Source organism: Orycteropus afer, unplaced genomic scaffold, assembly GCF_000298275.1.
Source record: "Orycteropus afer afer isolate SDZICR_OR568_19922 unplaced genomic scaffold, OryAfe1.0 scaffold00114, whole genome shotgun sequence".
NCBI classification, from domain to species: Eukaryota; Metazoa; Chordata; class Mammalia; order Tubulidentata; family Orycteropodidae; genus Orycteropus; species Orycteropus afer.
Window position 1 is genome coordinate 6,165,000 of NW_006921701.1, and position 13,836 is coordinate 6,178,835.

The following is a 13,836-nucleotide window of genomic DNA, read 5'->3' on the forward strand; positions in this document are numbered from 1 at the left end:
ACAACTATTTATTGACCATCTATGTTGTGCTAGGGAGCTCTGGTGGCATAGTGTCTAAGGCATTTGACTGCTAAATCAGAAGGCTGGCAGTTCAAACCCACCAGCCACTCCTCAGAAGGCAGATCGGGCAAAACAGTTCTATAGAGATACCACCTCAGAAACCCAAGGAGGGGTCGCTGTGAGTCCAATAGACTCAATGACAGTGAGTTTGGTTTGGTTTGGTTTGGTTTATGTTGTGCTAGGCATGAGTATGTGGCAGTGAACAAAAGTGAAATTGTTCCTGTTCTCAGAAAGGGAATCTAGAGAACAGGCATTCAACAAATGCATAAATAAACTAATGATTTTAAACTGAAAAATGTTTAAGCAGAAAATGAACAGGGCAGTAAACATGTCTATGTATCAAAGAAACAAAAGTTTAATTTAGTTTAAATTGCAAAAATTGGAAGATTGAATTTTTAGATTGGAAGAAATTTTAAGATGGAGTCCAATTCTGGAGCCCTTCAACATAAGTTTGAAGGCTTAATAGCTGTTGTGATCTTGGGTAACTCCTCTGTAACAGCCTCTTTAATTATAACGAGGGCAAAATAAGTCAATCTGTGTTAAGTGCTTAAAACAGTGCCTGGCACATAAGAACTGTTATTCAGAGACAGTGATATTTAAATGTCTTAATATTGCTTTCCCATATAAATGTCGCATTCAAGAGGAAAAAAAAAAGCAAAACACTCTCTCACAAAGTTATTCTACTTTTAATAGAAAGTGAGGATGACTTGAAGCCCTTACTGATGAAGATTAAAGACTACAGTCTGCAGTATGGATTACACCTTAACATAAAGAAAACAAAAATCCTCACAACTGGTTCAATAAACAGCTTCACGGTGGATGGAGAAACGATTGAAGATATCAAGGATTTCATATTACTTGGTTCTACAATCAACACCAATGGATGCAGCAGTGAAGACATCAGATGACGTATTGCACTGGGCAAATCTGCTGCAAAAGACCTCTTTCAAGTGCTCAAGAGCAAAGATGTCTTCTTGAAGACTAAGGTGCACCTAACCCAAGCCATGGTATTTTCAATTGCCTCTTATGCATGTGAGAGCTGGACAATGAATAAGGAAGACAGAAGAAGAGTTGATGCTTTTTAGTTGTGACATTGGAGAACAATATTAAGAGTATCATGGTCTGCTAAAAGGATTAACAAATCTGTCCTGGAAGAAGGGCAGCCTGAATGCTCCTTGGAAGCAAGAATGGCCAAACTTCATGTCACCTACTTTGGTCATGTTGTCAGAAGGAACCATTCTCTGGAGATGGATATCATGCTTAGTAAAGTGGAGGGTCAATGAAGAAGAATGGACATAGTGGCTGCAATGATGGGCTCAGGTATAGCAAGGATTGTTAGGCTGGCATAAGCCTGGGCAGTGTTTCATTCTGCTATGCAAAGTGTCACTATGAATCAGAGACGACTTGACGGCATCTCACACCTAACAATAACATGGTCAAATAAGGAAAATAATTAGGAGGGGATTAAAATAAATGGTTTATGTTAGGTTAGAGAATATTTTAAAATGTATCATTTATTTCAAATTTTCAATATCCATTTCTTAATGTTTTTAATGTTAGAAAATTGAGAAGAGAAGAGAATTCCTAATAATTAATAAAGAATACTTTTATGCTGTCAGTTATCATAATAATTAATGATAAATCACTAGAAGCATTTCCCATTTGTCTTTTATGTCTGTGCTTACATTCCTTAGAACGTTACCTGTGGTACTTCCTCGAGGTCTGGCTTAAAACTCTTTAGAGAAAATTTGCACGTGCTTCTGTCAGTTATGTGGTAGACAAATCAATTCTGGACCACTCTAATTTAATCACTGAGTTAATATTTTTAGGATAGAGAATTAGTAGAATGATGTCAGACACCTGGGGCCAGGTTTGGATAAGCTTGCATCCTCACTGTCTCAGTCTGCAGGACAGTATTTCTCTGCTTTATTTACTGAAGGTGATGCCTGTCTGGGATTTTGGCTTTACCCAGGAGGTATTCAATCTGACCTCTTACCCTTCTAGAACCTTCCTTTCCCTCAATGCCCATGATTCATTAAAATCTCAGATCACCAGGATCAGCAGCCATCACTATGGAAAATGTTGGTTCCAGTGCTCCACTTACTTCTCTGGCTTATGATTTTTGACATTTCTGTCCTAACAGCAACTCCTTGAATCTAGCAGCTTAGTCATGAATTTTTAAAGATACGTTTTTTATATACTGCCCAGGATTTGAAAATGTACTGTACAATATTGCTGAAAACAGAAAGAAATTCACATAAGAATAATTCATACATTGCTTGGAAACCCAAGGAGGGGTCGCTATGAGTCGGGTCTGACTCGACAGCACATAACAACAGCAAACAACAACAAGCTTAGTGCCTAAGGCACTTGACTGCTAACCAGAAGGCTGGCGATTCAAACCCACCAGCCATTCTTCGGAAGGAAGATGGGGCAATCTACTTCTATAGTGATACTGCCTTGGAAATCCAAGAAGGGGTCGCTATGAGTCGGGTCCAACTTGATGGTACATAACAACAACAACAACATTCAAATAAGTCATTTGATAATTTTAGTTACCTTACAAAGCTCAATATGAGAGGTTTTTCCATTGAAATTTCAGAGGCTATGTGGAAAAATAAAATTCACACAAACTACATTTCTAGACTGACTGAAACAGAATCATCTACCCAGACAGAATAAACTCTGTGCTTCTCAAATGGATGGAAGTGATCTGCAATGGGGCAAAAAAGGAAAGAGCTGGAGAATATACAAGGTCAGAAATATAGGATGAGAGTGGTCTTTGTTGGGTTTTATGTGCTTTGAATAATTAGGGGGATTTTGTGTTTGAAGTCCAGTAATTCTCAGCTCTGGCTACACATTAGAATCCCCTGGGGAACTTTTAAAAATAATGTTTAATTCCTAGAGGTTCTGACTTAATTAACCTAGAATGGAGTCCAGGCATTTGTATGTCCTTAAAACTCCCCAAGTGATCCGAATATACTGCTGGCACTGAGAATCACTGGTACAATCCAATGGATGAGGTCAACTTGAATTTGAGTGGCTTCAGTAAAGAGATGTAAATTTAACAGCAAGTCTTGAAAAAGACCTGCTTCTCCACAATGACCCAAAGAACTAATAGAAATAGTTTAGCTTGAGGGTGGGTGCAAAGTTGAAATAACCTGAAAGGTTTAGGTTAAAACATCACAAAGCCAGTTTGAAGGTGGTAAAACTCCACAGCAGATGCCCAAAAAATACAATTACTTGCATATCTAAGAACGCAAACCTGTACCTGCCAAATTCATATATTGGCTGTTCTCCCAGTTCGTCACATGCCTTAACACTGTTGACTGCTTATGCAGTAAACACTATAACAGGCACCACGAAGAAGAGAAAGCAATTAGGCTAGGGATCTTCCTTAAGATGTGGTTTTGGGAGGGAAATAGGCTTTGATTAGATGGAGAGAAGGATGAGTACTTTGTCAGGGAAAAGTTATCACACAGAACCAGAATAAAAAGCCTCCTGCTTGCTTTCAGTGACAGGGATGGGCGGGAGGGCAGTGTACATCTAAGGAATCACTCAGGGACCTGAGGGGTCATAAAAAAGATCTAACATTTGTATCATTGGAGTCCCAGAAGTAGAAGAGAAAATAGGTGTGGCTATAAAGTATTTAAAGAAATTATGACTGAAATTTTCCAAAATTTGGCAAAAATCATAAACCTACATATTTAAGAAGCTGAGCAAACCTCAGTCAGGATAAACCCAAAGAAATTCATGCCAAAATACATCATGTTGTTGTTGTTGTTTGTCGTCAAGTCGGCCCCGACTCATAGCAACCCCTCCTTGGGTTTCCGAGGCAGTATCACTACGGAAGTAGGATTGCCCAACCTTCCTCCCGAGGAGTGGCTGGTGGGTTTGAACCGCCAGCCTTCTGGTGAGCAGTCAAGTGCCTTAGGCACTATGCTACCAGAGCTCCTAAAATACATTATAGTCAAACAAATTATGCTCATTAGGAACTTGTACATAGACCAGGAGGCTGTTGTTGGAACAGAACAAGGGGACACTGCATGGTTTGAAATCAAGAAGGGAGTTTGTCAGTGTTGTATGCTTTCACCATACTTATTCAATCTGTATACTGAGCAAATAATCCAAGAAGCTGGACTGTATGAAGAAAGATTGGAGGAAGACTAATTAACAACCTGCCATACACTGATGATACAACTTTGCTTGCTGAAAGTGAAGATGACTTGAAGCACTTACTGATGAAGATTAAAGACTACAGTCTGCAGTATGGATTACACCTCAGTAGAAAGAAAACAAAAATCCTCACAACTGGTCCAGTAAACAGCTTCATAATAAATGGAGAAAAGATTGAAGTTGTCAAAGACTTCATATTACTTGTTTCTACAATCAATACCAATGGAAGTAACAGTCAAGCTATCAGACAATGTATAAAACAAAAACCAAACTCACTGCTGTCAAGTCAGATCCAACTTATAGCGACTTCTTGAGTTTCTGAAGTGGCATCACTACCAAAGTAGATTGCCCAATCTTCCTTCCAAGGAGTGGCTGGTGGGTTTGAACTGCCAGGCTTCTGGTTAGCAGTCAAATGCCTTAGGCACTATGCCACCAGGGATCCTAGACAACATATAGCATTGGTCAAATCTGCTGCAAAAGACCTCCTTAAAGTGCTGAAGAGCAAAGATATCTTCTTGAGGACTAAGATGCACCTTACACAAGCCATGGTATTTTCAATTGCCTTATATGCACGTGAGACCTGGGCAATGAATAAGGAAGACCAAAGAAGATTTGATGCTTTTGAGTTGTGGTGCTGGAGAAGAATGCTGAAAGTACCATGGACTGCTAAAAGAGCTAACAAATCTGTCCTGGAAGAAGTACAGCCAGAATGCTCCTTTGAAGCAAGAATGGCCAGATTTCATCTGACCTACTTTGATCATGTTGTCAGAAGGAGCCATTCCGTGGAGAAGGATAACATAGAAAAGTGAGGGTCAACAAAAAAGGAGAAGGGCCTCAACAAGGTGGATTGACACAGTGGCAGCAATGATGGGCTTAGGTATAGCAAGGATCATGAGGTTGGCACAGGACCAGGCAGTGTTTCGTTCTGCTGTGCATAAAGTCCCTCTAAATCAGAGATGACTCGAAGGCACCTAACAACAACATCAGACCAGTAAGCCTCATCTTTTTTTTTTTTTTTTAATGATTTTGAGTTTTTTCCACATTGTTCTCCCACTCTATTCAGGATCTCCTGCACTGATCCCTTTCTGAATGGTCAATAGTAGTAGTAGGGCACCATCTAGTTCTTCTGGTCTCATGGTCATAGAGGCTGAGGTTCACATGGTCCACTAGTCCCTTGGACTAATTGTTTCCATATATCTTTGGTTTTCTTCATTCTTCTTTGCTCAGAATGAGGAGAGACCAATTGTTGTATCTAGATACCTTGTAATCTTTTCATTTATTTTAATTTTTTATTGTGATTTGGGTGAAAGTTTACAGAACAAATTCATGTTCTATACAACATTTTGGTTCAGACATTGATTGAAATTCCCCACAATGTGACATCTCTCTTCCCACTTCCTCCCTGCAGTTACCTCTTCCCTCTGTCCTTCTTTCCTATGCATTCCTGCTCCCTGAGCTATCTCTCTATGCAAATACTGCCTTTCTGTTCTCCCATGATTGATCATTCTAAGGATAGTATCTAACTGATGTAAATGTTCACCTTATATGACTGTTTATTCTATGGCTGGAAGCCACAGGAAAGAGTTCAATTGCAGACCTGAAGAATAACTAGAGGGCATAGTCTCAGAGGTCTCATCAGGCTCTATCAGACCAGTAAACCTGGTCTTTTTTTATGATTTTGGATTTTATTTCACCTTGTTCTCCCACTCTATGCAGGATCTCCTGCACTGATCATTTTCCAAGTGGTTGACAGTGGTAGTTGGGCACCATCTAGTTCTGGTCTCATGGTCATATAGGCTGAGTTTCACATGGTTCACTAGTCCCTTGGACTAATTGTTCCCATTCATCTTTGCTTTTCTTCATTCTTCTTTGCTCTGGACAAGGAAAGACCAATTGTGGCATCTAGATGGCCACTTGCAAGCTTCCAATACCCCAGTCACTACTCACCAAAGTAGGATGTAGAACAATGGTTTTGTGTAGTATGTTATGGCAATTGAGTTTAATGTCCTCTGTGACCATGGTGCCAAGCCCAGAGGTCCAACAACTCACTCCCTCAGTGTGGTTGACTGTGCCTAAGAAGTTATCATGACTTTGTCCTCTGTTAATTCTTATATGGACATTCTTACAGCATATACAAATACATATGTAGAAATATTGTCTGTCAGCATTATACATGGTCACAGATATATTCCCTTTTGCTAGATAAACATGATCATTCAGCTTGTCTACCCATCTATTTACCCATAGATTAATGTTTATTATCATTGACCACACAGTACAGCATATGTAACAGGGTTTATCTTGTTGTCTGTACCTCTTGTACACCTCTTTGTGTCATCCTTTTCCTTAGTGTTACTGTGTTGGTTACTTGATTTGGTATATTGGCTTTCCCTTCTTCCAAATCAGTAGCTGTCTCTTACCTATCTAGCAATTTTCCTTCCCCTCCCCTCCCATCCCTGATAATGAACAAAGAAAGTTTCCTTCCATATATAAATCTTTTCATGATTTTTTTCACAATAGTGGACTCATACAATATTTGTCCTTCAATGATTGACTTATTTCACTCAGGACAATGTCCTCCAAGTTGATCCATGTTATGCAGTGTTTTATATTATTCTTTAGTGTTGATTCCATTGTGCATATATACCATATTTTAGTTATCCATTCTTCTGTTGATGAGCACTTAGGTTATTTCCATCTCTTTGCTGTTGTGAATAGTACTGCAAAGAACTTGGGTGTGCACATATCTATTCTTGTCCTGGCTCTCACTCCTTTAGGATATATACCTAGTAATAGGATTACTGGATCAAATGGTATTTCTATTTCCAAGTTTTTAAGGAATTTCCTTACAGATTTCCATAGTGGTTGTATCATTTTACGGTCCAACCAGCAGTGTATGAGAGTCCCAATCTCTCCACATCCTTGCCTGCATTTGTTATTTGCTGTCTTGTTGAATTTTGTTTTTAGTGCTGGGGTGAGATGGTATCTCATTGTTGTTTTGATTTGCATCTCCCTAATAGCTAATGATTGTGAACATTTCTTCATGTATTTGTTGGCCACCTGAATATCTTCTTTGGTGAAGTGTCTGTTCATGTCTTCTGTCCATTTTTTTGATTGGATTGTTCGTCTTTTTGATATTGAGGTGTTGGAGTTTCCTATAAATTTTAGAGATAAGTCCCTTGTCAGATAAGTCGTTGCTGAATATATATATATATATATATATATATATGTATGTATCTCCAATCTGTATGTTCTCTTTTTTTCTTCTTTTGTAGAAATCTTTGGATGCACATAAGAATTTAATTTTCAGAAGGTTCCAATCATCTAGTTTCTCTTCTGTTGTTTGTGCATTTTGGGTTATGTTCAGTAGGCTATTTATGCCACAAATTAGGGCCCCTAAGTATGCCCCTATTTTGCTTTAATGAACTTTATAGTTTTACATTTCACATTTAATTATTTGATCCATCTGAAGTTAGTTTTGTGTATGGTGTAAGATAATGACTCTTGTTTCATTGTTTTGCAAATGAATATCCAGTTCTTCCAGTTGTTGTTGTTGCTGTTGTTATGTGCCCTTAAGTCGGACCCAACTCATAGTGATCCCTCCTTGGGTTTCCGAGGTGGTATCACTATGGAAGTAGATTGCCCAACCTTCCTTCTGAGGAGTGGCTGGTGGGTTTTAACAGCCAGCCTTCTGATTAGCAGTCATGTGCCTTAGGCAATACGCTACCAGAGCTCCTAGTTCTGCCAGTGCCATTTATTAAAGAGACTATCTCTTCATTGAATGGATTTTAGCCCTTTGTCAAAGATTAGCTGACCATAGGTTGACGGATCTATTTCTGGGTTCTCAATTCTGTTCCTCTAGTCTATGTGTCTGTTATTCTACCAATACCAGACTGTTTTTACTGTATAGTAGGGTTTGAGGTCTGGGAGTGTGAGACCTCCCACTTTGTTCTTCTTCAATACCCCCAAAAAACAAACCAAATTCACTGCCATCAAGTTGGATCTTACTCATAGTGACCCCTCCTTGGGTTTCTGAAGTGGTATCACTACGGAAGTAGACTGCCCAATCTTCCTTCCAAGGAGTGGCTGGTGGGTTTGAACCAACAGCCTTCTGGTTAGCAGTCAAATGCCAATAGGGCTTTTCATATCCGAGCTCTCTTTCCTTTCCATATAAAATTAGTGATTAGTTTTTCCATATCCTTAAAGAATGTTGATGGAATCTGGATTGGGATTGCACTGAATGTATAGATTGCTTTGGGTAGTATTGATATTCTCACAATGTTCAATCTTCCTATCCATGAGCATGCTATGTTCTTCCATTTATGTAGATCTTGTATGATTTCTTGAAGCAGTGTTTTATAGTTTTCTTTGTACAGATCTTTTGTATCCTTGGTAATATTTATTTCCAAGTATTTTATTACTATTATTATTTTGGTAGCTATTGTAAATGGGATTGATTTCATTATTTCCTTTTTAATAATCTCTTTGCTGGTGTAGAGGAATCTAACTGATTTTTGTATGTTGGCCTTGTATCCTGCCACTATGCTAAACTCTCTCAATTAGTTCCAGTAGTTTCTTTGCTGAGTCTCTTGGGTTTTCTATGTATAGGATCAAATCATCATCAACTAGGGATGGTTTGACTTCTTCTTTACCAGTTTGGATGTCTTTGATTTCCCTTTCTTGCCTTATCACCATGGCTAGGACTTCCAATACAATGTTGAATGGAAGTGGTGATAGACAGCTTCCTTGTCTGGTTCCCATTCACAAGGGGAATTATTTTAGTTTCTCTCCACTGAGAATAATGTTGGCTGTTGGGTTTGTAGGTATGTCTTTTATTACATTGAGGGATTTCCCTGTATTCCTATTTTTCTGACAGTTTTTTTTTTTTTTTTTAAATCAGGAATGAGTGTTGGGTTTTTATCAAATGCCTTTTCTACATCAATTGATATGACTGTGTGGTTCTTTCTCTTTATTTTTCTTATGTGATTGAATATGTTGATTGTTTTTCTAACGTTGAACCATCCTTGCATACCTGGTATGAACCCCATTTGGTTATGATGTATTATTATTTTGATATGTTGTTGAAATCTATTGGCTAGGATTTTGTTGAAGATTTTTCTGTATATATCCATGAGGGATATTGGTTTGTATGGCAGGATCTAGGCAAGGGGCCAGGAGACAGGACCCACCCTCAGAGGCAGGAAAGCAAGGGAATGCCGAGAATGACAAAGTGGCAGGATCCAGTAGGAATTATGTAAGGGCAGGGCAGAGAGGTTTCCAACAGCTAAAGGAGATGAACTTGCCTCTCATTTTGTCATACTCTGGTGGCTTGCACATTGCTGTGAGGTTTGAGGCTGTGCCACTGGTGATTCAAAAGCCAGCAGGTTTGCATCTTCCTCATCACCTGGGGCACATTAAAAAGGAGCTCTGGTGGTGTAGTGGTGAAGACATTTGGCTGCTAACCAACAGGTCAGTTTGAACCCACCAGCTGCTCCATGGAAGAAAGATGAGACAGTCTGCTTCCATAAAGATTTACAGCCTTGGATACCCAATGAGGGTAGCTATGAGACAAAATCGACTCAGTGGCAGTTTGTAGAGCCCATTAAAATGCAGAATCTAAAAATGCCGCACCCCAGACGTATTGAATCAGAATCTGTATTTTTAACAAGATCCTTAGGTGATTTGTATATCTATTAAAGTTTGAAAGGTACTGAACTAAACAAAGGGACTTGTGGTGTAGTAAATTACTTTGTGTGGCTTTTCTACCCATAAGTCTTTGTAAACTCCAAGGTGGGATTTGCTATGAGCAACTGAGGAGCTCCTGATTGCTGAAGGTGTCCACCTGGAGTATTTCTGTTGAGAGTGGCACAAAACAATGTTCTGGGAGGTGCCCACTCTCTCTCAGGTGCTTAGAGTTCTGATGCTATAATTGGCTAGTTTGACCACCCTGCCGGGCTCAAAAGGAGGCCTCCTGGAAGCAGAACTCTCTCTCTCTGCTGGTGGAGGAAGACGTGCTGCTGAAAGAGACATGCACCCCTGAAAGAGACACGTGCTGCTGGGAAAGAGATGTGAGAGACACGCATTGCTGAGTGAGATACCGAGGGACCAGCACTGCTGGGAAAGAGACTGTGAGAGACTGTTGGCTGAGGGACGTTGTTGAGCTGGGAGAGAGACTGAGCGTTCTTCCTGAACTTAAATTGTAGCTTGGTGCTTCCCTAATAAACCTTGTAATCTGTGAGTTCTGTGTGGCCACTGCAGCGAATTATCGAACCCAGGAGAGAGGTGGTGAGTGCTTTGGGAGGAACGGTTGGTGAAAGGGCTGGAGGGAGGCAGCATGTTTGGCCTTGCAGTAGTAGGCCTTGGGTTACTGCTGGTAATCTTGCCTTCCCCTTGTAGGGTTAGAGGAGGTCAGAACATGTGGCCTCCTTGCCGTTTTTGCAGGACTCAAGAGCTACTTTTGCCCAAATCTAAGGCCAATCCCACCACATTACCATTGAGTTGATTCCAACTCATAATGCCCTGTAGGACAGAGTAGAACTGCCCTATAGAGTTTCCAAGGCTGTAAATCTTTTAATTGCCACATCTTTTCCCACAAAGCAGCTGGTGGGTTCAAACTTTACCAGCTAAATGCTTAACTACTATGCCACATAGGCTCCTTCTAAGGGCAGTACTGCCTGTTATTGGAAACTCCCTAGGCCAGAGTCAGTAAAGACTTTTAGATTTATCACATCATACACTGTGAAGAAGAGCTCTCGTGGTACAGTGGTTAAATCACTCAGCTTGCTAACCAAAAGTTTGGTGGTTTGAACCCACCAGCCATTACACAGGAGAAAGATGAGACAGTTGCTTCTGTAAAGATTTATAGCCTTGGAAAACCTATGGGGCAGTTCTGCTCTATCCTATAGTGTCCCTATGAGCAGGAATAGACTTGATGATAATGGGTTACAATGAGAAGTCACAGAAGGTGTCTGAGTGGTACAAGTTACATGGGTTGAATTTCTTTACTAAATAACAGCAGTTCCCATCCTTTGAACATTATATTCCATTGACTTTGTGATTCATTGATAGGCTCTCAGTGAATCCTCATTACAGCACTCTGAGGTAAGGATGGATTATAATAATTATTTTTCATGTGGGATAACTGAAGCTTAGGAAGGTAAAATGGGCTACCTGAGTGGTACTACCTACAATGTAGAGGTTGGTGGTTTGAGCCTGCACACCAGCACTGTGGAGGAAAAGCCTACCAATCTGTTTCTGTAAAAACTCCAAATGAAAAAACTTCCAATTCATGGCAACTCTGTAGGACAAAGTAGAATTACCCCATAGATCTTTCCAAGGCTGGAACTCTTTACAGAAGCAGATTGCCTCATCTTTCCCTGGCGGCGAAGAAGGGCCATCAACCTTATGGTTAGCAGGCGAATGCCTTAAGCACTACCACCAGAGCTTCATGTGTAAAGATGATAGCCAAGAAAACACTATGGTGCAGTTCTACTCTGTAACATATGGAGTTGGCATGAGTCAAAATCAACTCAGGCAGGAATTCTGGTAAGATGGTGGAATAGGCAGACAAGCTACACAGATCATCTTCAAAAAAGAAAAGAGAAACAAATTGACAGAGATAGAAAAGATATTTCTGGAGCCCTGAGATTTGAAAGGAAGTATATAGAAGTGGATCAGGCACCACTTAGTGGAAAAACCAGAATGAAAACAGTGAGTGTGGAGATGGACAGAGCTGCAGACTGTCAGCTACTCTGATAGCACCAACAGCCTAAATATTTCCAAGTGGTGTTGGGACATGAGAACTGACCTAAAGATCCGCCCTGGTTGCCAAGGGCTGCAGAGACAACTGTGCTGGTAGCCGATGACTAGGAAGGGAAATGGCAAAGAGAGAGAGAAATTGATCTGTGGACTTTCAGCTGTCTGGAAGGCACAGTCATTTTGAATGTTTACAAGTGGTGGCCATTTTGGATATTTAAAGTGACACCATTCTCATTCAGATTCCAGGGACCCAAGAATAGGCTCTGCTTGCCAAGGATGGCAGGAACATATGGAAGGCAGAAAATGGGAAAGGAGACAGGTGGTGAGTGTACAAGTGCAGCCAACTAGTGAATAGGGGGCACAGTACCCTTCTTACTTAGATAACACCCAAACAAAACAAAGAAAATGAAAATCTTGGGAAAATTACTCCAACATACAATCACCAATTAAATAGAAACACAAAAATGTAAAAATGTCTCAGAGACAACAGAGCATCACAGCCCACACAAAGAAGCAAGATAAAGCAGGGGAAACGAGGGACCAGGATACAGACCCAGAACACATCCTTGAGGAAGAAGCAGCATTGGAACTCCATGATAAGGAATTCAAAAGAATTATATTTAGATATCTTCAATGAATTGAGAGACAGATCAAGGAAAACACTGACAAAATTGAGGAAAACACAGAAAAAAACCCTGGAACAATTTCAAAAGACAATACAAGAACAAAATGACAAAATAAATGAAACATTAGAAATAATACAAAATCTACAGAAAGAAATCTGGAAGATTAATACCAAATTTTCAGAAATAGATAATACACTGAAGGGGCAAATGAATTGACTCAAATCAACAGAAGACAGAATTAGTGAGATTGAAGACAAATATCTCAATACTTCTTTGGAAAGGAGTCAATCAGAAAAAAAAGATCAAAACAAAATGAAGAAACCCTAAGGTTCATGTGGCATACCATCAAAAGGAATAACCTACATGTAATTGGAATTACAGAACAGGAAGAGACAAATAAAATCACAGAGAAAACTGTCCAAGATTTGTTGCAAGAGATTTCCCTAGTATCATGAAAGATGAGAATATATCCATTCAAGAAGTCCAACAAACTCCAAACAGGATAAACCTCAAAACAAATCACCAAAACATATTATCATCAAACTCACCAAAACCAAAGACAAAGCAAGAGTCCTGAAAGCAGCATGGGAAAAATGAAAAGTTACCTACAAGGAGTAGCCAATAAGACTAAGCTTGGATTTCTCAGCAGAAACCACACAAGTGAGAAGAAAATGGGATGGTATATATAAAACTCGGAAAGAAAATAATTTCCTACCAAGAATTATATACCCAACAAAATTGTGCCTCAAATATGATGGTGAAATTAGGACATTTCCAGATAAGCAGAAATTAAGGGAATTTGTGAAAACCAATCCAACCTTACAAGAGATGCTAAAGGAGCCTTTGGACAGAGAACTAACAATAGCAAACAACAACTGACCATCAACACATATGATGACATAACCCAGAAACCAACCCAGCTTTAGAGGTATCCAAAGTAAATAAGCCTACAAGATTGTAAACAGGGAACCAGAGCCATCAATTGACAAATGAGGACAACTGTAAACCAAAAAGAGGGAAAAAACTGTGTACATACAGAACTTCTAAATGGTAGGGAAGTCAAGACAACTGCAAGATAGAATAGATTGTCCTAAACTTAGGAAGAAAATTATAAATCACAGGGTCACCTCAAAGAAAAATGGTAAACCTTCACATCAAAATAAAAAAGAGGACTAGCACAAATATTTAGCAAATACTAAAACAATAGCAATGAAGG